Source organism: Rousettus aegyptiacus, unplaced genomic scaffold, assembly GCF_014176215.1.
Source record: "Rousettus aegyptiacus isolate mRouAeg1 unplaced genomic scaffold, mRouAeg1.p scaffold_m13_p_16, whole genome shotgun sequence".
Classification (NCBI taxonomy): Eukaryota; Metazoa; Chordata; class Mammalia; order Chiroptera; family Pteropodidae; genus Rousettus; species Rousettus aegyptiacus.
The window spans coordinates 35,748,682-35,773,532 of NW_023416291.1; the positions used below are offsets into that span (position 1 = coordinate 35,748,682).

General features: G+C 36.1%; 1 protein-coding gene and 1 pseudogene across 1 annotated transcript in view; both read left to right on the forward strand.

The window, feature by feature from the left end:
- MUC16 (mucin 16, cell surface associated) overlaps window positions 1–24,851 on the forward strand; it is an 87,363-nt gene that overhangs the window by 32,592 nt on the left and 29,920 nt on the right.
- On the forward strand, window positions 11,735–11,853 carry LOC118612661 (annotated as a pseudogene).

Consider the following 24,851-nt stretch of genomic DNA (forward strand, 5'->3'; position numbering starts at 1 on the left):
CGGTTGAGCCTGGAAGTTGGGTGGAGTGGGGTTGTTATGTCCCCTTTTTGTAAGTCCCTTTATCATTATAAAATCTTCATCCTTGTTTCTTGTTATCTTTTTTTTAAATCTTGAAATCTCTTGTCAGATATAAGTATGGCTATACTTCTTTTCTGTGGAGGCCATTTTCTTAAAGTATAATTTTTTATCTTTTCACTTTGAGTCTCTCTTTGTCCTTGCAGTCAAGATATGTCTCCTAAAGATAACATATGGTTGGGTTTTGGTTTTTAATTCATCCTATTACTCTGTAACTTTTAATTCATGAGTTTGGTTCATTTACAATTAAGGTGATTATTGATATATGAAGATTTTATATAGCTATTTAAAGTTGTTGTTTTTTCTGCTAGCTTTGTGTCTCTGTTGGTTCTTTTCCCTTGTGTTTCAGTCTGTTATTTTAATTTGGTGGTATTCAATAATTTTTACCTTTCTTTCCTTTTTTTTAATGTTTTGTGTCTAAGGTCTATATATTTTTTTTGTGATTATCGTTAGGTTTATGAAAAAACAAAATTTTACATATGCAGTAGTCATTTTTCTTCATAGCATCTTATCTCCATTCCTCTGTGCAAATTCAGATCTTTACCTTTCCCCTTTTTGGTTTTATTGTCAAAAATCATCACTTTTTATGCTGTAATTTCTTTTCTAAATCACAGTAGCTATTGTCTTCCTTTAAACAATGTTTTGCCTTTTTTTAATCTTTATGTTATATTTAAGTGTATAATGCCCTATTCTGAGTAAGGGTTGCCATTTCCTGCTTCTGTCTGTCTGTTAGTCATCCTACTCACTCATCATTTTGTATTTCTTTGTCTTTTATTCTGTCTTTATTGGAATATAAAAGACAATTAGCTGCTCGTATTTATATTGTACAATTCAGTAGTTTTTTTTTTAAGTTAAGTTTATTGGGATAACATTGGTTAATACAATCATATAATTTCCAGGTGTACATTATCATTTAACATCTGTATACTCTATTGTGTGTTCTCCAACCAAAGTCCAGTTTCCTTCAGCTGCCATATATTTAATCCCTTATACCTACTTCACCCTCCTCTATCCCCTTATTTGACCTCCTTTTCCCAGTCTACCTCCTCCCTCCTCCTCCACTCCACCAGTAACCACTACTCAATAGTCCTCCGGTAACCACTAATCTATAGTCCATGTCCATGAGTTTATGTTTGTTTGTCCTATTCGTTTGTTGATTTTAGGTTTTTATCCCACATACAAGTGATATCATGTGATTTTTCAACTTTTTCTGTCTGGCTTATTTTGCTTAGCATGATTATCTTGAGGTCCATCCATGTGTCACAAATGGCAGTATTTCATCTCTTCTTATGGCTGAGTAATATTCTATTGTGTATATGTACCACTGCTTCTTTATCCAATCATCTATCATAGGGCACTTAGGTTGCTTCCACGTCCTGGCCACTGTAAATAATGATGCTATGGACATTGGTATGCAAATATCTTTATAGATATGAGTTTTCAAGTCTTTTGGGTAAATACACAGTAGGGAGATTGCTGGATCATATGGTAGATCAATTCTTAATCTTTTGAGGAAACTTCATACTGTTTTCCATAGTGGCTGTACCAATTTGCAGTCTTTCGAGCAGTCTATGAGGGTTCCTATTTCTCCACATCCTCACCGACATTTGTTATTGCTTGTCCTGTTGATTATAGCCATTCTAACAGGTGTGACATGGTATCTCATTGTAGTTTTGATTTGCATTTCCCAAATAGCTAGCAATGTTGAACATCTTTTTATATATTTGTTGGCCATTTGTATGTCCTCTGGGGAGAAGTGTCTGTTCAGGTCCTCTGCCCATTTTTTGATTGGATCATTTGTTTTTTGTTGTTATTGAGTCGTATGAGTTCTTATCGAAGGCATTGCTTGCAAATATATTTTCCCATTCAGATGGTTGTCCCTTTACCTTGTCAAAGGTTTTTTTTTGCTGAGAAGAAACTTTTTAGTTTGATGTAGTCCCATTCATTTATTTTTGCTTTTACTTCCCTTGCCTTTGAGGTCAAATTCATAAAATCCTCTTTAAGTCCAAGGTCCTTGGGCTTCTTTCTTATGTTTCTTCTATGCATTTTATTGTTTCAGGTCTTACATCCAAATTCTTAATCCATTTTGAGTTAATTTTGGTGTGTGGTGATAGAAAAAAAATGTAGTTTTATTCTTCAAGTGGTTTCCCACTTTTCTCTGCATCATTTATTGAAGAGATTTTTCTTTCTCCACTGTATGTTTTTGGCTTTTTTTTTTTTTTGAGAATTATTTGCCCATATAAACATGAGTTTACATCTGGACTCTCAATTCTGTTTCACTGGTCCATGAAGTTGGGCAGAGTGATGCCTCCAGCCTCATTCTTTTTTCTCAGGATGTCTTTGGCAATTCAGGGTCTTTTGTGCTTCCATACAAATCTGATGGTTTCTTGTTCTATTTCTTTAAAAAATACTGGTGTGATTTTCATGGGGATTGCATTGAATCTGTATAATGCTTTAGGCAATATGGTCATTTTAACTATGTTGATTCATCCAATGCAAGAACATGGAACACTTTTCCATTTTTTTTGTGCCTTCTTCGATTTCTTTTAATAGGGTCTTATAGTTTTCATTATATAGGTTCTTCACATGTTTCGTTAGATTTATTCATAGGTACCTTATTGTTTTTGTTATAATTGCAAAAGGAATTATTTTTTCCACTTCTTTTTCTGACACTTCATTATTAGAGTATAGGAATGCTATGGATTTTTGAACATCGATTTTGCATCCAGAGACTTTACTGTATTTGCTTACTGTTTCTAGTAGTGTTCTTGTGGAGTGTTTAGAGTTTTCTATATAGAGAATCATGTGATCTGCAAATAATGACAGTTTGACTTCTTAGTTTCCTATTTGGATGCCTTTTATATCTTTCTCTTGCCTGATCGCACTCACTAGGACCTCCAATGTTATATTGAATAAGAGTGGAAATAGTGGACAGCCTTGTCTTGTTCCTGATCTTAGAGGTAGGTTTTTAGTTTTTCACCATTAAGTATTGTGTTGGCTGAGGGTTTGTCATAGATGGCCTTGATTATATTAAGGTACTTCCCTTCTATACTAATTTTGTTCAGTGTTTTGATCATAAATGGATGCTGTATCTTGTCGAAGGCTTTTTCTACATCTTCAATAGTTTTTTTTCAATTATAGTTGGCATACAATAATATACCAGTTTCAGTTATATAGGGTAGTGATCAGAGATCCACATGACTGGCAAAGTGATCACTCAACTAAATCTAGTACCTTCTTTCTCCCTATGTATTTATTACAACATTAGTAACTGTCTTCCCCATGCTACACTGTACATCTCCATGTCTATTCTGTGACTATTCATTTGTACCTATTAATCCCTTTGTAATTTTTGTCCCTGCAATCCCCCTTCCATCTAGTAATCCTCAAAATATTCTCTGTATCTATGAGATTATTTTTGCTTTTGTTGTTGTTGTTGTTGATTTTGTTCCTTAGATTCCACATGTATGTGAAGTCATGCGATATTTGTTTTTATCCAACCCATTTCATTCAGTGCAATACTCTCTAGGTCCATCAAGGTAATACCTTTTTCCATCCCCTTATTTTTGGACCGTGTGTGTCTTTTTATCTGAAGTGAGTCTTTTGTAGGGGTCTTGTTTTCTTATTCATTCAGCCACTATGTCTTCTTGTTGGAGCACTTAATTCTTTTACATTTGAGGCACTTATTGAGAGGAATATAGTTATTACCTTTCTTTGTCTTTTCGATACATTTTTTTTTTTCTTAAAGAAATCCCTTAAACATTTCCTGTAATACTGACTTGGTGTTGATAAATTCTCTTAGTTTATTTTTGCCCGGGAAACTCTTTTTCTGTCCTTTGACTCTTAATGATAGTGTTGCTGGATAAAGTATTCTTGGTTGTAGGTCCTGGTTTTTCATCATGTTGAATATTTTGTGCCAAGTCCTTTTGCCCTGCAAAGTTTCTTTTGAGAAATCAGCTGCCGGTTGTATGGGTCCTCCCTTGTAGGTAACTAACTAACTGCTCTCCTCTTGCTACGTTTAAGATTCTCTCTTTGTATTTAACCTCTGGCATTTTAATTATGATGCATCTTGGCATAGGCCTCTTTGGGTTCCTGGTTTGGAACACTCTGAGCTTCCTGGGGTTTTATGTCTATTTCCTTCACCAAGTTAGGAAAGTTTTCCATCATTATTTGTTCAAATAGATCTTCAATGTCTTGGGTTTTTTTCCTCCAGTACCCCTATGACTGGACGTTTTTACATTTAACAGCGTCCTATAGGCTCCTTAAATTATTGGCTTCTTTTTTCCTTCCATTCTGACTGAGTGTCCTAGGCTTCCCCAACCTCTATGTCAGTGGTTCAATCCTCTTCTTTATCCACTCTGTTTATTCCATCTAATATACTCTTCCTCTCATCTAATGTGTTCTTCATTTCCGACTGGATCCCTTTTATAATTTCCATTTCCATTTTGATGTTTTCTTTATCTCTTTGTTAAAGTTCCCACTGAATTTATCTACACTTCCCATAAATTCATTGAGCATTTTTATACTCTGCATCTGTTAGATTGCTTGACTCCATTATTTCTGGATCTCTGTTTTGTTCTCTCATATTATTTCTGCTTCTTTATCTTCCCATTTTGGCTACCTTTTTGTGTCTGTTTCTATGTACTAAGAAAAGCTCAGAAGTCTCCTGGTGTTATTAGTGTGGCTTTGTGTGGTAGGTGTCCAGTGGCACAGTTTTGAGAGAGGTTTAGCTGGATGCCAAATGTAGCACCAGCCTGTGCCCCTCTGGGGCCACCTGTTAAGATTCAGAAAGTAGTCCACAGATGCTGTGTTTATAGTTGCCTCAAAAGGCCACTCCAGAAACCGAGGCCAGCTGCTATCAGTGTGAATCTAGGCACTGCTAACCAAGGGACACCTGACTAAATGAGGACACACCTGGATGTGGCTTGGGTGGGGCTACAGTTGGGGGAGGCAGAGTTTCAGGGAATCCTCTGGGCAGAGCGACCTCTGTTATCCAGTTTGATGACATCTCTGCTATGATGGTGCTGAGACCACACACTTGGAGGGAGAAGGGCTCAATAGAGGAACAGTGGATATCACCAGCACTTCTGTATAGAGTAAGTCTTGCTTTGGCCCTCACCCTGACAACTCAGTGTTCCTCTGTAAGACACTGATGCCCCTTGCACAACCAAACTGGTGCTGGTGCTCAGAGGGAGCAGGTTCGTCACTGCAAAAGTCCACTCTTGGACATGGCATTTTTAAGAGGCATCTGAAGCTGCTGGTTGCTGCCGCTATGGCCTCTGTCCTACTCAGTCACTTGGGAATTGGCTGCTTTGCCTCCTTGCCCCATCCTACCTTCTACCATTATAGGGTGATTTCTTATTCCCTCCCTAGTTATATGGCTTTTACACCTAGATCCCAGGCAATTTTCCTTGCTGTTTGCTCCTTGTTTCTGTTACAACTTTGATTTGGTCATCGAAGGGATGAACAGAGCCTCTATTATTGACTCCATTTTTTTTCTCTCCCTTATCTTGCTCTTTCTAATGAAATCAAATAGTTTTTATAAAGTTCTTTTCTCTCTTTTTTTTGTTTTTCTCTCAAGTCTCTCTTCATCTGTGTCACTTCTAGATTCAATCTTAAATATCACTCATTATTTCTTCCATCTTGTCAGCTCAATTTCCTAAGCTTTCTAATTTATTATTTATCTCTTTTACTGAGTTCTTCAGCTCCAGAATTTCTGTTTGGTTATTTTTAATCCCTTTAATAAAGTACTTCATTAATTTGTTAATTTTATTTCTGAGTTCATTAAAACGATATCTGAGTTTTCTAGTATCACAATGAAATTTTTAGAACTGCAATCCTGAATTCTTTGTCATTTAAGTCACATATTTCTGTGTCTTTAAGTTTATATTATGGAAATTTAAAATTTTCTTTTTGAAATGTCTTGTCATCTTGGATGTTTATGAAATTTGATGGATTATTCCTTGGCCTGGTAAATAATGGGAATGAAATTTGCCTTTTAAAAAAGTATTTAGTGGAGTGATGTCAGAAATATGATGCAGTGAGAGTCATCCCCAGTTCTCTCCCCTTTATGGCGGGCCAGCCGCCACAAGTCGATCAGTACCTGAAGGGGGGAGTGGGAATGAATAAAAAGACACTCTCATGACTGCTGATGCAGCCGGTCTTCAGTGATGCTGAAGCCCTGAGTTTATTTCCCATCACCAATATATGCAGTTTGAGTACGTGCAGTTTAACAATGAAAAGTATGTGTTACCTTAGTGAAAGTAAATCTTTAACTTGTATATAGAAACTACAAAATCACTGAAACTCCCAAAAGTAATTGTCCCATGACAGAATCTATCAATTACCCCAATAGTCATCAATCCTCTGTGTCCGGGAACTGGCCGTTCTCACCACATACCTCAGCAACTTGTAAGCACCCTCCAGGTGCAGGCAAAGACAATGCCTTAGGAGCAGAAACAGGTCGAGCATTAACCGAGCCAGTCTGTAAGGCTCTGAATTACCTGTAACCATGGCTCCCCACACCCCTTGACACAACAATAAGCTAAACATTTAAAATTCAACAAAAAGTACCCAAACTGCACACCAGCACGCCTGAGCATGGGATCTGCGCATAAGAGCTACCACAGATCAAAACTCTGCGTGTTGGGCAGTAGACTAGGAGATGTAAAAAAGCTGCCTCTCTAGCAAGAGCTTCCTGTAGGAGGAGTGGGGAGGGGAGATAGTGTGGTGAATTCCCCGAACAGCCCTGACTTGGGAGAGCTATGAGCTCCCCACAGTTGGCTGCAGGGCCCAGTCATCAGGGCAGAAAGCAGAGAAGCAGGGACGGTAAACAAAGAACAGTTGATTTTTATCAGGTATGGAGACAAAACTCGAGGCTGAGCAGCAGCCCCCATCCACCAGTGCAGAGGGCTCCTCCCCTCATATCCTCTGAGACCGAACACTGTGGAGCCCCAGGGTAATCTGAGCAAATGCTACTGAAACTGTTGCTAACACTAACAGGTACTGAAACTGAGGGTAGTGAGCGTGATTGAACACCTATAAGAAAAATAAAGGTATTTCTAAAGTATTATATAAAGCAGGGATTCAAGAGGCTTAGAGGCTACCTACTGGAAACCAAAAGAAATGAGCTTTTTTTTTGAAACAGGCTAAAGAGAGACATTTATATAATACATCTTTCTGGAAAAAAAGCAGAATACATTTCCATTAATGCCCAGGTGGAGAAATAGTCCATTATACACCATGAACAGCCAAGCGTCAACGAATTTAAGAAAGAAAGGTAATAATCATCAGAAAATAAGCTTACAGACATAGAAATATGCAACTTAAATGACAGAGAATTTAAGATGGTACTTTTGAAAAAACTCAGTGAGATCCGAAATGAGTCATATCAACAATTTCAGGAATTGAAATAACAACTAGATGAGCAGAGCGAGTTCTTTATCAAGGAGACTGAAACCCCCAAAAAGAACAGAATAGGTCTTCTGGAGATAAAACACACACACACACACACACACACACACACACACACACACACACACGGCAAGAGTTGAAAAATGAAATAGCAAGCTTGGGAAATAGAGTCGACCAAATGGAGTAAAGGATCAGTGATATCGAAGACAGAAATCTAGAAATAAATTAGAAGGAAGAAAAGAGAAACCGAGAATGAAAAGTAATGAAAGAGAAATACAAGAATTAGCAGATACCATCAGGAGAAGAAACATAAGAATAATGGGCATTATCAAAGGTAAGGAAAAGGAGCAGAGATTAGAAAGCATTTTCAGACAAATAGTAGACAAGAATTTCTCAAATCTTAGGAATGAGTTGGAGCTTGAAGTTCAAGAAGCCAACAGAACACCCAATTATCTCAATCCCAAAAGGCCTTCGCCAAGATACATTGTATTAAAATGCTAAAAAATGAATGACAAAGACGGACTTCTCAGGGTAACCAGGGGAAAGAAGATAGTAAGCTATAAAAGAAAACCCATTAAATTATCATCAGACTTCTCAACATAAACCTTACAAGCCAGAAAGGAATGGAATCAAATTTTCAAACTATTAAGTGAAGAATAATGTATCCAGCTCAACTCTCCTTTAGATATTAAGGAGAAATTAAGACTTTTCCAGAAGTACAAAAATTGAGGAAATTCTCCACTACAAGACCTGCACTACAGGAAATACTGAAAGAGGTCAGCTTACCTAAAACAAAATGACAAAAAAATATATAAACATAATTAGGAATAAGGTGACTAGCAGGCACATAGAAGCAGAGGAGTACAACCCTTACTAAGAATAGGGCATTATAAGCTTAAACAGTAAGAAAAGATTTGCTATAGCAAGATAGTAATGAATGTTCAGCATACATAGGAACAAATTGAGGCAACAATGACTGAAAAGGAGAGGATCGAAAGATCCAAATTCTCAAAAAGGGAATGGATATAAGGCACATAGAGAAAAAAATGGACTACTGTGTATAAATAACTATCCTTTACATATTCATAATGGTAACCATTTTGCCAAAATTCAGAACTAAAATATATAACATAAAACAAGAAGGACCAGAGGGAAAACCCACAAAAGCCGCCTAAAATAAAGAAACAGAAACAAGGATGAGGGAGCAATGGAAACACCGAGCTACCAGAAAGCAAAAGATAAAATGGCTATGAGAAGACCTCATATTTCAATAATCACCCTAAATGTTAATGGACTGAACTCACCAATAAAAAGGCACAGAGCTGCAGAGTGGATCAAAAACAAAACCCAACTACATGCTGCCTCCAGGAGACACATATCAGCTCCAAAGACAAACATAGACTCAGTGAAAGGGTGGAAAATGGTATTTCAAGCAAATGGAATTCAGAGAAAAGTGGGAGTAGCAGTACTAATATCAGATGAAATAGACTTCAAAATGAAAAAGGGTAAAGAAATACACAAAGGGACATTTCATAATGATAAAGGGAATCATGTACCAAGAAGACATAACACTTATTAGTATCTATGCTCCCAATCAGGGAGCCCTGATTAATATGAAAGCAATTACTAACAGAACTAAAGGGAGAAACAGACCAAAATGCTACTGTAGTAGGGGACCTAAATACCCCACTGTCGAATATGGACAGATCATCCAAATAGAAAATTAATAAGGAAATAACATCCTTAAATGACACTTTAGACCAACTTGACATAATTGACATTTACAGAGCTTTCCATCCCCAAACAGCTGTTATACTTTCTGCTGTAGTGCACATGGAACATTCTCAAGAATTGACAACATACTGGGACACAGGCATAGCCTTAACAAATATAAGAGGATTGAAATCATATCGACCATATTCTCTGATCATAATGCTTTGAAACTAGAGAGTAACTGCAGAAAGGAGTCAGGAAGAACCACAAATACATGGAGATTAAACAACATGCTACTGAAGAATAACTGGGTCAGAGAAGAAATAAAGAGAGATCAAGAGATACATAGAAATGAACAATAATGATAGTGCAACATATCAAAACTCTGGGACATGGCAAAGGTGGTCATAAGAGGAACATTCATATCATTACAAGCCTATCTCCAAAAACAAGAATGAGCCCAAATAAACAACCTAATGCTCTATCTTAAAAAACTAGAAAAAAACAAAAAACAAATGAAGCCTAAAGTCAGCGGAAGAAAAAACATCATCAAAATTAGAGCAGAAATAAATGAAATTTAAAACAAACAACAACAAACAAAAAGCAATTGAAAAATAAATGCAACAAAGAGCTGGTGCTTTAAGAAGGTTAATAAAATTGCCCTAGCTAAACTAAAGAAAAAAGAGAAAGGACACAAATAAACAAAATCAGGGATGAAAGAGACACTGCAGAAATAAAGAGGATCACAAGAATACTATGAAAAAGTATATAACCCCAAATTTAATAACCTGGACCAGTACTTAGAAAGCTACAACCTTCCTAGACTGAATCAAGAAGAATACGAAAATCTAAATAGACCAATCAACAGTATAGTAATTGAAACAATCCTCAAACACCTACCACAAAGTAAAAGTTCAGGACCAGATGGCTTCACCAGTGAATTATACCAAACATTCAAAGAAGATTTAATACCTACTCTTCTCAAACTCTTCCAAAAAATCAAAGAGGAGGCAATACTTCCTAACTCATTTTATGAGGCCAGTATGATCCCGATACCAAAACCTAATAAAGATAACACACACAAAATAAGACTATAGACTAATATCTCTCATGAACACAGATACAAAAATTCTATATAAGATACTAGTGGACCAAGTACAGCAACATATTAAAAAGATTATACACCACAATCAAGTGGACTTAATTCCAGGGACACAAGGATGGTTCAACATATGCAAATTGATTATCGTGATACACCACAGAAACAAATAAACAAATAAGAATTATATAATCATATCAATAGATTCAGAAAAAGCCTTCAACAAGACACAGCATACATTTATAATCAGAATACTTAAAATCGGCATAGAAGAAAAGTATCTTAACATAATCAAGGCCATATTTAACAAACCCTCAACCAACATTATTCTTAATGGTAAAAAACTAAAACCTTCCCTCTAAGGTCAGGAACAAAGCAAGGCTTTCCATGGTCACCACTGTTATTCAATACAACATTGCAGGTCCTAGAGGGTACAATTGAGCAAGAGAAAGGTGTAAAAGGCATCCAAATAGTAAATGAAGAAGTCAGACTGTCATTATTTGCAGATCACATGATTCTCTATATAGAAAACCCTAAAGACTCCACAAGAACACTACTAGAAACAGTAAGCAAATACAGTAAAATCTCTGGATACAAAATCGACATTCAAAAATCCATAGCGTTTCTATACCTTAATAATGAAGTGTCAGAAAAAGAAGAGGGAAAAATAATTCCTTTTGCAATTGTAACAAAAACAATAAGGTACCTATGAATAAATCTAACGAAACATGTGAAGAACCTATATAATGAAAACTATAAGACCCTATCAAAAGAAATCAAAAAGTTACAAAGAAATGGAAAGATATTTTGTGTTCTTGTATTAGAAGAATCAACATACTTAAAATGACCTTATTATCTAAAGCATTGTACAGATTTAATGCAATCTCCATGAAAATCACATCAGCATTTTTAAAAGAAATAGAACAAGAAATCATCAGATTTGTATGGAAGAACAAAAGACCCCAAATCTTTAAAGCCATCCTGAAAAAAAAGAACAAGGCTGGAGGCATCATGCTGCCTGACTTCAAATTATACTACAAAGTGACAAGAATCAAAACAGCATGGTATTGACAGAAAAACAGACATGTGGACCAGTGGAAGAGAATCAAGAATCCAGAAGTCAACCCATATTTACATGGGAAAGAATTTTTGAGAAAGTAGCCAAAATTATGCAGTGAACAAAGGAAATTCTCTTCAATAAATAGTACTGAGTAAAGTGAAAAGCCACTTGCAAAAGAATAAAACTACATTTTTTTTCTATAACCACACATCAAAATTAAATCAAAATGAATTAAGAATTTGGATATAAGACCTGAAACAATAAAATACATTGAAGAAACATAGTAACGAAACCCGAGGACCTTGGACTTAAAGAGGATTTTATGAAATTGACCTCAATGACAAGGGAAGTAAAAGCAAAAATAAACGAAAGAAGTCTACAGCCATGCTACCCTGAAGAAACCTGATCCCATCTGATTTCAGAAGCTAAGCAGCATCAGGCCTGGTTAGTACTTGGATGGAAGACTACCTAGGAAGGCCTGATGCTGTAGGCATAAAAAATAAAAAATAAGGGATTGAAAGCTCACAAGGTCCTTGCAATTTGTGAGGTCAACCAAGGGTTGCCTCACCTAAAATAAAATAAAATAATAAAATAAAATAAAAATAAACGAAAGGGACTGCATCAAACTCGAAAGCTCCAGCACAGCAAAAGAAACTGCCAACGAGGTAAAGGGACAACTATCCGAATGGAAAAATATATTTACAAGCAACACCTCTGATAAGGGCCTAATATCCAAAATATATAAAGAACTCGTATAACTCAATAACAACAACAACAACGAAAATGGTCCAGTGAAAAATGGGCAGAGGACCTGGACAGATACTTCTCCATAGAGGATATACAGATAGCCAAAAAACCCATGAAAAGAAACTCCACATCATTAGCTATTAGAGAAATGCAAATCAAAACCACAATGAGATACCATCTCACACTTGTTAGAATAGCTATAATCAGCAGAACATGTAATAATAAATGATGCAGGGGATGCAGAGGAAAAGGAACCCTCACACACTGCTGGTGGGACTGCAAATTGGTACAGCCACTATGGAAAACAGTATAGAAGTTCCTCAAAAAACTAAGAATTGATTTACCATATGATCCAGCAATCTCTCTATTGGGTATTTACCCTAAAGACTTGAAAAACCCATATCCGAAAAGATAACTGCACACCGACGTTCATAGCAGCATTATTCATGGTTGCCAGGACACGGAAGCAATCAAAGCATACTATGATAGAAGACTGGCTAAAGAAGAAGTGGTACATATATACAATGAAATATTATTCAGCCATAAGAAGAGATGAAATAGCCATTTGCAACAACATGGATGAACCTCGAGATAATCATGCTAAGCAAAATAAGTCAGACAGAAAAAGCTGAAAATCACATGATATCACTTATATGTGGGATATAAACCTAGAAGCACCAAACGAGCAGGACAAACAAACGGAGACTCAGAGTCATTGACAATAGACTAGTGGTTACCAATAATGGGGGGAGGGGGGAAAGGGAAGGTTCATGGGGTAAATGGGGTCAAATATATGGTGATGGAAAGAAATCTATGGGAGGTGAACACTCAGTGTAAATAAATATATATATATATATATATATATATATCTCCCTTACTGTTAAAGTGTACAGCTGAAACTTATTGGATTTCATTAATGTCATTATAAATATTAAATAATTAAAAAAGAAAACTGATAACTAAATATTGGCAAGGATATATGGCAGTTGAAACTCTCATACATTGCTGGTGGAGATATAAAATGGTCTAATCATTTTAGAGAATTGTTTGGTAGTTTATTATAAAGCTATATACATTTGTGACACAACGGTTCTACGGATTTAATAAAGAGAAATGAAAACATAAGTTAACAAAAAACTTGCACAAGAGTATTCATAGCAACTTTATTTATAATAATCAAAAACTATTAATAACAATTCAATACCCATTTACATATGAGAGGATTGAAAATTTTGGTATAGTCATACAATAAAATATTATATAGCATCGAAAAGGCATTAACTACTGCATGCAGCAACATGAATAAATCTCAGAAAACATTATATAAGTCAAAGGCTTCCAGGCACAGAAGAACACATATTCTATGATGCAAATTTCATAAAGTCCAAAATCAGGCAACTGTATCATAACAGAAATCAGAACGTGGTTGCCTAAATGTGGGAGAGAGAGGAGGGAGAAATTGATTGGAAAGGGCCTTGAAGGGACTTCCTGGAATTGCTCTACATCTTGCTGTGGATGTTGTTTTCATGGATGTACAGAATTATCAAAATTTTAAAATCTGTGTTTTTTTGCACATTAATTACATCGCAATAAAAGATAATTGTCAAATGAAAAATAAGAAAAAAAGCATTTAGCTTTTCTCTATTTAGCAGGTTGATAAGTAGAAGTCTTTCTTTTGTTTTCCAGTAGGTGGCAGTGGAGCACAAGTTTTTATGTTCTCTTGCGCTGCTCAGGCTTTGTGGCTCTCAGTGGGGTGGTGAAAAATGCCCTGTATTTCCTTGGGTGGTGGGCCTCCCTTCTGTGACCACATTGGCCTCGTCTCAAGGCACCAGCCCCATGGGGAAATGTGGTAGGTGATGAGGTTTCAGGCTTGTGAAATTCCAGCACTGCCTCCAGCAACTAGATGCTGCCAGTGTCTGATGTGTCCTGGGTGCCTCCACTGGGTGAGTGCAAAGTGCACTGGAAGAGGCCACTTCATGTGTTTGTGACTTTGTCCTCCTTCCAGTAATGCTGGCTGCCAGACCTCAGCTGCCACATTTCTGTATCTCTGTCACTGGGATTAGCCTCAGTGTACCCCTGATACCCAGGGATAAATGTTTTCTGCTTCTCTAGTTCTCAAAGCTACAGATAGTGTGCTCTGTATGTAACCTGATGCTCACTGCTTTAGCTTCTGCTGGAGTTGCTGCTGTGAGCTCTGGGAGGATGAGGGGAGACAAATTCTGGCAGGGTGAGTAGAGGCAGCTAGGCTACCGTGGCTTTGTTTACTGCTTGGAATGGCAGCTGCTAGGCCACAGCTGCCACAGTGCTGTGTTCCATCTCTTCCCCTATTCCTGGTTTCAGCCACAGCATGTGCTAACCACTCAGGCAGGAATGTTGATTCTGCCTCCTGCTCCTCACGGCTGTAGAGTGTGTACTCTATATTCTGATTCCTACCCTGCTCCCAAGTCCTGTTGCTATCTCTGTGCTGTGTTTGTGGCACCTGTCTCTATTCTTTCCCCTTCCCTCCTACTCTGTTCACTCCAATTCCCCCACCTTCAGATGTTCAATGTACGGATTTTTCAGACGTGTCTGTACGCTGAGCAGGGAGTCATTTGTTGGATTATAGCTGTCCAATTTGTTGTAACTTCAATCAGAGAGATCAGGAGGACCTGTTATGCCATCATGCTACTGACATTGAAGACTCTGTGTCTTTTGATCTCTTATTCTTTCACTCAGTCATCTTTAGTAGTATGCTGTTTAGTCGCCACATTTTTTTTTTCAGTTGATTTCCTATTTCAAAGCATTGTAGACAGATAATATGCTTGGCAGGATTTCAATCTTTTCAAATTTGCTGAGGCTACTTTTGTGTCCCAACATGTGGTATATCTTTGAGAATGTCCCATGTGCAGTAGAGAAGAATGTATAATCTAGTGTTCTGGAATTAAAAACTGTACATATTAATTACATCCATTTGGTCTAATATGCCTTTTAGGGTCAATATTTCCTTATTAATTTTCTCTTTAATCTATTCATTGCTATCAATTGGATATTTGTGTCTGTCTTCTACTATAATTGTGTTTTTGTAAGTTTCTCCCTTAGTCCTTTTAGTGATTGCTTTATTTATATTTTCTGTTCTAGAGCTGGGTGCATATATATCTACGTGTTGTGTCCCCTTTATTTTTGTGTCTTGTTATATTTTTTATCTTAAAATTTATTTATCAAATATAGGGATGGCTACAGTCATTTTTCAATGGATGTTGTTTGCTTGGAGTATCATTTTCCACACCTTCGCTTGAGTCTATGTTTGTCCTTGGAATTGAGATGTATTTCCTGAAGGCAGCATATAGTTGGGTTTTGTTTTTCAATCCATCATGCTACCCTGTGCCATCTATCTATTCATCTTTCTTTCTTTCTTTCTTTCTTTCTTTCTTTCTTTCTTTCTTTCTTTCTTTCTTTCTTTCTTTCTTTCTTTCTTATTAAATTCATTGGGGGCAACATTGGTTAATAAAATGATGTAGGTTTCGAGTATACAATTCAATAATATGTCATATGTATAAAGCATTGTGTGTTCATCACCCAAAATTAAATTTCCTTCTGTTACCATATAGTTGTCCCCCCTTTACGCTTATCTACCTCTATCCTCTCCTCTTCCCTCTGGTAACCAGTGAACTGCTGTCTGTGTCCATGAGTTTATTTATTTATCTTGTTCATTCGTTGCTTTCAGTTTTATTTTTTAAGTTCATTTAATTCCGCTCTAATTTTTATTATTTCCTTCCTTTTGCTGACTTTGGGCTATATTGGTTCTTCATTTTTTTAGTTTTTTAAGATGCAAGATTACATCATTGATTGGGATTTTCTTGATTTTTTGAGATAGACCTGTAATGATATGAACTTTTATTACTGCTTTTGCTGTTTCCCAAAAGTTTTGATATTTTTTAAATTTTATTTTATTAGCTTCAAGTATACAGTCCATTGGTTAGATATTTATACAGTTTATAAAATGAACCCCCTAATTGCTCTTTCTCTCCTCTGGCTCTCTACCTAGCCAATACATTAATGTTAACTGCATTCCCCATGCTCCTCATCCCTGTGACCATCTATCAACTACTAATTTGTACTTCTTTGAACATTCATCTTATTCTCCCAGCTCCTCAGCTCCCTCCTCTCTGGTCATCACCAGATTGTCCTCTATATTTGTGAGTCTGTTTTGGGGTAGTTTTTCTTTTTTCCCCTTAGATTCTGCATATAAGTGAAATCGTATGATATTTATCTTTCTCTGACTTATTTCACTCAGCATAATGACCTCTAGGTTCAACCATGTTATTGCAAATGGTAGGATATCATTTTTTTAAATGGCTAGTAATATTTCAATATATATGTGAACCATAACTTTTTTATCCAATTGTCTGTCGATGGGCCCTTAGGTTGCTTCCATATCTTGCCTATTGTGTTGCCATGAATATTGGCGTGCACAGATCTTTAAGAATTATTGTTTTGGTTTTCTTTGGATAAATACCTAGAAGTGCAATTGTTGGGTCAAAAGGTATATCCAGTTTTAATTTTTTGAGAAACCTCTAGACTGTTTTCCATTGTGGCTATTCCAATTTGCAATCCCACAACAATGTTGATTAGTACTTAAAAGGCTTTCATCCCAAAACACTAGATTATATGTTCTTCTCTAGTACACATGGAACACTCTTAAGGATAGACCGTATGTTGGCACACAAAACTAGCCTTGACAAATATAAAAATATTTAAATCATATTAAGCATATTCTCTGACCACAGTGCTTTGAAATGAGATTAGTCACATAATAAAAGTGGAGGGAAAAAAACGAATACGTGTACATTAAACAATATGCCATGAAAGAACAACTAGGTCAAAGAAAAAATAAAAGGAGAGATCAAGAGATACATAGAAACAAATGAGAATTAAAGTACAACATACCTACAACCATGAATACTCTACAGAACAAGGCTTGTGATTAAAATGGAAGGTGAGATAAAGAGCTTCCCACACAGGGAAAAGCTTAAGGAATTCATCACCAGCAAGCCAGTATTAAAAGAAATGTTAAAGAGATTTCTGTAAAAAGAGACTTTTGTAAAAACAAAAATAGAAAAAAACAAATACGAATAATAAAATGGTAGTAACTATGTACCTATTAGTAATTAATTTTAAATGTAAATGGATTAAATGCTCCTATCAAAAGACGTAGGGTAGCCAAATGGATATGAAAACAGACCCATACACATGCTGTCTATGAGACACATTTCAGATCAAATGACACAGACTGAAAGTAAAGGGATTCAAAAAGATATCTCATGCAAATGGAAATAATAAAAAAAACGCTGGAGTAGCAATACTTATATCAGATAAAATAGATCCTAAAACAAAGGCTGTAATGAGAGACAAAGAAGGACATTACATAATTATAAAGGGATCATCAAATCAAGAGGACATAATCCTAGTAAACATATATGCACCCAACATAGGAACACCTATATATATAAGGCAATTATTTACTGACATAAAAGGAGAGATCAATAGCAATACATTCACAGTAGGAGACTTTAACACCCCATTGACAACAATGGACAAATCTTTGAGACAAAAAAATCAACAAGGAAACAATGGGCCTAAAAGACCCACTAGAACAGATGGATTTAATAGATATTTTCAGGGCATTTTACCCCAAAGCAGCAAAATATACATTCTTCTTAAGTACACATGGAACATTTTCCAGATAGACCAAGTCTCAATAAGTTTGAGAAGACTGAAATCATATCAATCGTCTTCTCTGATCAAAATGGTATGAAACTAGAAATCAACTCCAAGAAAAAAAACTGAAAATTACCCAAACACATGGAGGATAAATAACGTGATACTAAACAATGAATAGGTTATCAATGAAATCAAGGAAGAGATCAAAGGATACCTAGAAACAAATGAAAATGAAAACACAACAATTCAAAATCTATGGGACACAGTGAAAGCAGTCCTAAGAGGGAAATTCATAGCAATATAGGTCTACCTCAAGCAACAAGAAAATGCTCAAACGAATACTCTAACCCTACAATTAAAAGAACTAGAAAAAGAAGAGCAAATAAAGCCCAAAGTGGATAGATCATAGCAGAAATAAATGAAATAGAATCTAGAAAAACAAGATAAGAGATTAATGAAACCAAGAGCTGGTCGTTTGAAAGGAATAAACAAAATTGACAGACCCTTACCCAGACTCATCAAGAAAAGAGAGAGAACTCAAATTAAATCAGAAATAAAAGAGGAGAAATAACTATGGACTCTACAGAAATAAAATGGATCATAAGTCTTTAGGATTTATGAGAATCATGTCATTGTAAATAGTGACAGTTTGACTTCTTTGTTTCCTATTTGGATGCCTTTTACACCTTTTTCTTGCCTGATTGAACTTCCTAGGACCTCCAAAGTTATATTGAATAACAGTGGTGAAAGTGGATAGTCTTCCCTTGTTCCTGATTTTAAAAGGAAGTTTTTAGTTTTTCACCATTAAGAATAATGTTGGCTGAGGGTTTGTCATATATGGCATTAATTATGTTAAGGTACTTTCCTTTTATGCCAATTCTGTTAAGTGTTCTGATCATAAATAGATGCTGTATCTTGTCAAAGGCTTTTTCTGCATCTATTGATATGATCATATGATTCTTATTTTTTAATTTGTTTATGTAGTATATCACATTAATTGATTTGCATATGTTGAAACATTCCTGTGCCCCTGGGATGAAGCCCACTTGATTGTGGTGTATAATCTTTTTAGTACGTTGCTGTATTTAGCTCACTAGTATCTTACTTAGGATTTTTGCATGTGTTTTCATGAGAGATATTGGTCTGTACTTTTTTTGTGTATGTTATCTTTACCAGGTTTTTGTATTAGAGTATTACTGGCCTCATAAAATGAGTTGGGAAGTATTGCCTCCTCTTCGATTTTTGGAAGTTTGAGGAGAATAGGTATTAAATCTTTGAATGTTTGGTAGAATTCACTGGTGAAGCCATCTGGTCCTGGACTTTTACTTTTTGGTAGATTTTTGATGATTGTTTCAACTTTTATACTTCTGATTGGTCTATTTAAATTTTCTAGTTCTTCTTGATTCAGTCTAGGAAAGTTGTAACTTTCTAAGTACTGGTGAATTTTTTCTAGGGTATTAAATTTGGTAAATTTTTTTTAGTATTCTTGTATGATCCTTTGTATTTCTGCAGTGTCTGTTATAACTTCCCCTCTTTCTTTCCTCACTGATTTTATTTGTGTCCTTTCTCTTTTTTCTTTAGTGAGTTTAGCCAGAGGTTTGTCAATTTTATTAACTTTCTCAAAGAACCAGCTCTTAGTTGCATTATTTTTCTATTGTTTTTATGTTTGTTTGTTTGTTTTCAATTTCATTTATTTTTGCTCTAATTTTGATGATTTCTTTCCTTCTGGTGACTTTAGGGTTCATTTGTTTTTCCTTTTCTAGTTTTTTAAGATGAAGTGTTAGGTTGTTTATTTGGGCTCGTTCTTGTTTTTGGAGATAGGCTTATAATGATAAGAACTTTCCTCTTATGACCGCTTTTGCTGTGTTCCAAAAGTTTTGATATGTTATACTATCATTATCATTGGTTTCTATGTATCTCTCTATCTTCCTTTTTATTTCTTCCCTGACCTAGTTATTCTTCCGTAACATGTTGTTTAATCTCCATGTATTTGTGGTTCTTCCTGATTTATGATCAGAGAATATGGTTGGTATGATTTCAACCCTCTTATATTTGTTGAGGCTATCTCTGTGTCCCAGTATGTGCTCGATCCTTGAGAATGTTCCATGTGCACTAGAGCAGAATGTATAAGCAGCTGTTTTGGGATGGAAGGCTTCGTAAATGTCAATTATGTCCAGTTGGTCTAAAGTGTCATTTAAGAATGTTATTTCCTTATTGATTTTCTGTTTGGATAATCTATCTATATTCGACAGTGGGGTATTTAGGTTCCCTACTAAAATAGCATTTTGGTCTGTTTCTCCCTTTAGTTCTGTTAGTAATTGTATTACATATTTCAAGGCTCCTTGACTGGGAGCATAGATATTAGGAAGTATTATGTCTTCTTGGTTCATAATTCCCTTTATCATTATGAAGTGTCCCTCAGTATCTTTCTTCACCTTTTTTATTTTGAAGTCTATTTTGTCTGATATTAGTAAAGCTACTGTTGCTTTTCTCTGAATTCCATTTGCTTGAAATACCATTTTCCACCCTTTCACTGAGTCTATATTTGTCTTTGGAGCTGATATGTGTCTCTTGGAGGCAGCATGTAGTGGGTTTTGTTTTTGATCCATTCTGCAGCTCTGTGCCTTTTTATTGGTGAGTTCAGTCCATTAACATTTAGGGTGGTTATTGAAATACGAGGTCTTCTTATAGCCATCTTTTGCTTTCTGGTAGCTCAGTGTTTCCATTGCTTCCTTGTCCTTGTGTTTCTGTTTTCTTTATTTTGGTTGGCTTAGTGGGTTTTCCCTCTGGTTCTTCTTGTTTTATATTATACACTTCAGTTCTGAATCTTCTGTGTGTGGTTACCATTACAAATATGTAAAGAATAGTTACACACACACACACACACACACACAAGCAATCATCCACTTTCCACTGTTTGTGCCTCAAATTTAGATCTTCGAATCCTTTCCTTTTCAATCATTGTTATCTCAATTTGTCCCGATTTATGCTGAACATTCATTAATGTCTTGTTATAACAATTCTCTTATTATTTAAGCTTATAATGCCCTGTTTTTAGTAAGAGTTGCACTCCTCTGCTTCTATTTGCCTGCTAGTCACCTTATTCCTAATTACATGCTCTGCTCATTTTGTTTTAGGCTAGCTGATCCCTTTCAATATTTCCTGTAGTGCAGGCCTTATAGTGAAGAATTCCCTCAGTTTTTGTATGTCTGGAAAGGTCTTAATTTCTCCTTCATATCTAAAGCTGGATACATTATTCTAGGCTGGTAGTTCCTTTTACTTAATAGTTTAAATATTTGATTCCATTCCTTTCTGGCTTGTACAGTTTGCACTGAGAAGTCCAAGGATAATCTAATGGATTTTCTTTTATAAGTTACCATTTTCTTCTCCCTGGTTGCCCTGAGAATTCTATCTTTGTCGTTGATTTTTGATCTTTTTGTACAATGTGACTTGGCGAAGGCCTTTTTAGGATGAGATAATTGGGTGTTCTGTTGACTTCTTGAATACCAAGCTCTAGCTCATTCCTTAGATTTGGGAAATTCTCATCAACTATTTGTCTAAGAATGCTTTCTAGTCTCTACTCCTTTTCCTCACCTTTGATAATGCCCATTATTCTTATGTTTCCTCTCCTGATGGTATCAGCTAGTTCTTGTATTTCTTTTTCATTATTTTTCATTCTTTGGTTTCTCTCTTCTTCCGTTTGATTTCTTTCTAGATTTCTGTTTTCGATATTGCTGGTCTTTTCCTTCATTTGATTAACTCTATTTCCCAAGCTTGCTATTTCATTTTTTAACTCTTGCAGTGTGTTCTTTATCTGCAGTTCTGTTTGGTTCTTTTTGAGGGTTTAGATCTCCTTGCTCTGCTCATCTTGGTGGTTTTTTTTTTTTTTCAGTTCCTGAAATTGCTGATATGACTTGTTTAGGATCTCATTGAGTGTTCAGAAGTACTATCCTGAATTCTTTGTCATTTAAATTGCATATTTCTATGTCTGTAAGCTTATTTTCTGGATATTTTTCTCTTTCTTTCTGAAATGCTTTGTCACCTTGATTGTTCATGGTATTTAATAGACTATTTCTTCATCTGGGCATTAAAGGAAATGTATTCTGCTTTTTTTTTTTCCAGAAAGAAGATTTATTATATAAAAGTCTCTCTTTAGTCTGTTGCAAAGAAGACACTTTCCTTTTGGTTTCCAGTAGGTGGCATCTAAGCCTCTTGGATCCCTGCTTTATAAAAGCCGTAGAAATGCCATTTTATTTTCTATAGATATTTAATCACACTCACTACCCTCAGTCAGTCCCTGTCAGTGTTAGCGATGGTTTCAGTAGCTTTTGCTCAGATTTCCCAGTCAGGGCTGTTCAGGGAACTGGCCACTCCTTCTTCCCTCCACCTCCTCCTACAGGTAGATCTTGTGGCAGCAAAATGCAGCCTCTTTCTGTCCATCACCCGACACCCAGGTTTCTGACCTGTGGTAGCTCTTATGCGCAGATCCCATGCTCAGACATGCTTGTGTGCAGTTTAGTTGTTTTTTGTTGAGTTTTATATGTTCATCTTATTGTTGTTTCAAGGGGAGAGATCTCTGTCATGTTTTTAAAGATCTCTCTGTCTGTTATTTTGGATTAGTTGTATTCTATTATTTTCCTTACTGTTCCCTCTTTTTTTTGTCATGTGTCTCAGTTCTGATATTTTTTATGTTGTTATTGTTAAGGTTATATAAAGGAAAGTTTCATATATATAGTAGTTCTTTCTCTTCTACATGTGTCTTAACCTCCTTTACTCTTTGCAAATTCAGACCTTTACTTTCTCCCCTTTTCTGTTTTTATTGTTTCAAATTATCACTATTTATGCTATAAGTTTATTTCTGAGTTGCATTAGCTATTGTCTTCTTCTCTTTTAAAAGTGGTTTTACCTCCTTTAACCAGTATGTAGTATTTAAGTTTATAATATTCTATTCTGAATAAGGGTTGCAATTTCCTATTTCTGTCTGTCTGTTATTCATCTTACTCATAGTTTCACATCTGTTTGCTTGTATGTTTTATGTAAAATAACTTTTTTCAGTATTTCCTGTAATGCAGGCCTTGCAGTAGAAAATTCCCTCAGCTTTTCTATGTCTTAATTTTTTAATTTCTCCTTCATATCTAAAGGAGAACTTTGCCGGATATATTACTTTTGGCTGGTAATTTCTCTCTTTCAATAGTTTGAATATTTGATTTCCCTTCCTCACAGCTTTTAGGATTTCTGCTGAAAACACAGATGATAATTTAATGGGATTTCCTTTATAGGTACCATATTCTTTTCCTCGTCTGCCATGAGAATCCTTTCTTTGTCATTAATTTTAACAGTTTTAATATACCATGTCTTGGAGAAGACCTTTTTGGGTTGATAAGATTAGGTGTTCTGTTTGCTTCTTGAATTCAAGATTTTAGTTCTTTCCGTAGGTTTGGGAAGTTCTCATTGACTTGAATAAGCTCTTTGTTCCCTTCTCCCTCTCTTCTTCTGATATACCCATTATTCTTATCTTGTTCTTTCTGATGGAGTCAACTAGTTCTTGTAGATGTCTTTCTTTTTTTTTTTTTTTATTCTCAAGTCTCGCTTTTTTTCATCTGTGTCACTTCTAGGTTTTGATCTTAGATATCACTAATTCTTTCCTTCATCTTCTCAGCTCTATTTCTTAACCTTGTTATTTAATTCTTCACTTTTTAAATTGAGTTTTTCAGCTCCAGAAGTTTTATTGTTATTATTGTTATTATTTTAGAGTTTCAATCTCTTAGGTAAAGTATTTTTGTTGTTCATCATTGTTCGTTGATTTTATTTCTGAGTTTATTGAACTGCCTATCAGTATTTTCTTGTATCTCATTAATTTTTTTCACAAGTACAGTCTTGAATCTTCTGTCACTTAAATCACATACCTTGTTTATTTTTTGGAAATTTTTTATTTTCTTTCTGAGCTGACTTGTCATCTTGGTTGTTCATGGCATTTGATAAATTGTTTCTTTTCCAGGCCTTTATGGTAATGTACTCTGCCTTTAAAAAAGTTTATGAGAGTAATGTCTCTTTATCAGGCTGATAAGAACAGGGTTTTTATTTTGTTTTCCGGTAGGCAGCTCACAAGCCTCCTGCACTGCCCGGGCCTCTCATGTTTCTGTTGTGTGTCAATAAAATGCCCTTTATTATCTGGGAAAGTGTGTGTCTCCTCTGTGACCAGGTCCCCTTGGTCCCAGGACTCTACTGCTGTGAGAGAATGTTATGGGCAAGGGGATTTCGAACCTCTGAAGAGCCCCTGACATCCCAGTGCTGTCCCAGCAGCCAGAGGAAGTATTATGCTGCCTGAGGAGCCGCTGTGCCTCCCCCAATCAACCTGGATGGGTGGGCATGGGGTGGGGTAGTAAAGATTGTGGGTATGCCTGTGGCTGTTTTCCTTCTAGTAATGCTGACTGCCAGGCTTCAGCTGCCTGGCCTCTGTATCTTCACCCCTGTCACTGGGACTAGCTGCAGTGTGTATTTCCTCCGTTCCCAGGGTTGCAGACTTCCTGCTCTGCAGCTTGACACTCATTACTGCTGTTTTCTTTGTAGCCTGCTGCTAGTTCTGGGAGGGTACAGGGAGGCAAGCTGTGGGAGAGTGGAGGGGAGGGATGCAGCTAGGCTCCATGACTCAGCTTTCTGCCTGGAAATTATGGATGCTAGAACACAGTTGTTGCACCTTTGTATTCTGTTTCTGTTCTGGTCTCTGCCTTGATCACTGGGTTTCAATGTACTATATATACTGATCACTCAGACAGGAATGCTTGAGGCTAAGGAGAGTGTACAACTCAACCTGATTTTTTCCCCTTCCCGAGTCCTGTAGGGAGTGCTGAGCTGAGTTTGTGGCACTGGTCTCTGCTCCTCTCTTTTTCCTCTTTCCTTGCTCTCCTGATTCACCCACCTTCAGACACTCCTTACACAGCCATTCTTCTGACTACTTCTGTACCTTTTAATTGGTGAGTTTAGTCCACTTATAATTAGGATGATTATTGATATATGAGGCTTTTCCAAAGCCATTTTTTTTTT